A 2,271-nucleotide genomic window follows, 5' to 3' on the forward strand; every position below is an offset into this window, starting at 1 on the left:
TAAGCGTGCTTGGGCGAGAGTAGTACTAGGATGGGTGACCTCCTGGGAAGTCCTCGTGTTGCACCTCTTTTTTTTTTTTACGTCGTGCTGACCCTCATTCTTTAAATGAAGCTATCCCGAGTAGAACACCTAAGGGCAAGCCGCAATGGCCTCATCCTCGGCAGGCACCTACGGTACCTGCAAGGCTTTGTGGATAGTGTTACGCTCTCTCGTGCCGTATGGTTAAGAAAATTGTGCGTGCGAACTATAATAGGTGCGATCGTACCAGCCCTAATGCACCGGATCCCATCAGAACTCCACAATTAAATGTGCTTGGGCAAGAGTAGTACTAGGATGGGTGACCTCCTGGGAAGTCCTCGTGTTGCACCTCTTTTTTTTTTTTTTACGTCATGACGACCCTCATTCTTTAAATGACGCTATCCCGAGTAGGACACCTAAGGGCGAGCCGCAATGGCCTCATCCTCGGCAGGCACCTACGGTAACCGCAAGGCTTCGCGGATAGTGTTACGCTCTCTCGCATCGTATGGTTAAGAAAATTGTGTGTGCGGACTATAATAGGTGCGAAAATACCAGCACTAATGCACCGGATCCCATCAGAACTCCGCAGTTAAGCGTGCTTGGGCGAGAGTAGTACTAGGATGGGTGACCTCCTGGGAAGTCCTCGTGTTGCACCTCTTTTTTTTTTTTACGTCGTGCCGACCCTCATTCTTTAGATGAAGCTATCCCGAGTAGAACACCTAAGGGCGAGCCGCAATGGCCTCATCCTCGGCAGGCACCTACGGTACCTGCAAGGCTTTGTGGATAGTGTTACGCTCTCTCGTGCCGTATGGTTAAGAAAATTGTGTGTGCGAACTATAATAGGTGCGATCGTACCAGCCCTAATGCACCGGATCCCATCAGAACTCCACAATTAAATGTGCTTGGGCAAGAGTAGTACTAGGATGGGTGACCTCCTGGGAAGTCCTCGTGTTGCACCTCTTTTTTTTTTTTTTACGTCATGACGACCCTCATTCTTTAAATGACGCTATCCCGAGTAGGACACCTAAGGGCGAGCCGCAATGGCCTCATCCTCGGCAGGCACCTACGGTAACCGCAAGGCTTCGTGGATAGTGTTACGCTCTCTCGCACCGTATGGTTAAGAAAATTGTGTGTGCGGACTATAATAGGTGCGAAAATACCAGCACTAATGTACCGGATCCTATCAGAACTCCACAGTTAAACGTGCTTGGACGAGAGTAGTACGAGGATGGGTGACCTCCTGGGAAGTCCTCGTGTTGCACCTTTTTTTTTTACGTCCTGCCGACCCTCATCCTTTAAATGACGCTATCCCGAGTAGGACACCTAAGGGCGAGCCGCAATGGCCTCATCCTCGGCATGCACCTACGGTACTCGCAAAGTTTCGCGGATAGTGTTACGCTCTCTCGCGCCGTACGGTTAAGAAAATTGTGTGTGCGCACTATAATAGGTGCGATTGTACCAGCACTAATGCACCAGATCCCATCAGAACTCCGCAGTTAAGCGTGCTTGGGCGAGAGTAGTACTAGGATGGGCGACCTCCTGGGAAGTCCTCGTGTTGCACCTCTTTTTTTTTTTTACGTCATGACGACCCTCATTCTTTAAATGACGCTATCTCGAGTAGGACACCTAAGGGCGAGCCGCAATGGCCTCATCCTCGGCAGGCACCTACGGTACCCACAAGGCTTCGCGGATAGTGTTACGCTCTCTCGCGTCGTATGGTTAAGAAAATTGTGTGTGCGGACTATAATAGGTGCAAAAATACCAGCACTAATGCACCGGATCCCATAAGAACTCCGCAGTTAAGCGTGCTTGGGCGAGAGTAGTACTAGGATGGGTGGTGCACGAAATTGTGATCATCAATGGCGCCATCAACATGGTACGCTCAATTTCAATCTCAACTCTTTATCACAACTTTGCACAACTAACCAGCAAGTGTACTGGGTCGTCCAAGTAATAAACCTTACGCGAGTAAGGGTCGATCCCACAGAGATTGTTGGTATGAAGCAAGCTATGGTCATCTTGTAAATCTCAGTCAGGCAGACTCAAATGGTTATGGATGATGAATAAAACATAAAGATAAAGATAGAGATACTTATGTAATTCATTGGTAAGAATTTTAGATAAGCGTATGGAGATGCTTTGTCCCTTCCGTCTCTCTGCTTTCCTACTGTCTTCATCCAATCCTTCTTACTCCTTTCCATGGAAAGCTGTATGTAGGGTTTCACCATTGTCAGTGGCTACCTCCCATCCTCT

General features: G+C 48.6%; 5 non-coding genes across 5 annotated transcripts; all 5 read left to right on the plus strand.

The window, feature by feature from the left end:
* The first annotated feature begins 251 nt into the window (after positions 1-251).
* LOC127740015 (5S ribosomal RNA) lies at positions 252-370 on the plus strand. The gene has a single exon (XR_008000750.1). It is a non-coding gene; the product is annotated as a 5S ribosomal RNA (ribosomal RNA).
* Positions 371-556: 186 nt separating this feature from the next.
* LOC127740411 (5S ribosomal RNA) lies at positions 557-675 on the plus strand. Its single transcript, XR_008001088.1, has one exon. It is a non-coding gene; the product is annotated as a 5S ribosomal RNA (ribosomal RNA).
* A 184-nt stretch (positions 676-859) lies between these two features.
* LOC127740016 (5S ribosomal RNA) lies at positions 860-978 on the plus strand. The gene has a single exon (XR_008000751.1). It is a non-coding gene; the product is annotated as a 5S ribosomal RNA (ribosomal RNA).
* A 186-nt stretch (positions 979-1,164) lies between these two features.
* Positions 1,165-1,283, plus strand: LOC127740027 (5S ribosomal RNA). Its single transcript, XR_008000762.1, has one exon. It is a non-coding gene; the product is annotated as a 5S ribosomal RNA (ribosomal RNA).
* A 180-nt stretch (positions 1,284-1,463) lies between these two features.
* Positions 1,464-1,582, plus strand: LOC127740112 (5S ribosomal RNA). The gene has a single exon (XR_008000798.1). It is a non-coding gene; the product is annotated as a 5S ribosomal RNA (ribosomal RNA).
* The last annotated feature ends 689 nt before the right edge of the window (positions 1,583-2,271 follow it).

Source organism: Arachis duranensis, chromosome 6 (genome assembly GCF_000817695.3).
Source record: "Arachis duranensis cultivar V14167 chromosome 6, aradu.V14167.gnm2.J7QH, whole genome shotgun sequence".
Classification (NCBI taxonomy): Eukaryota; Viridiplantae; Streptophyta; class Magnoliopsida; order Fabales; family Fabaceae; genus Arachis; species Arachis duranensis.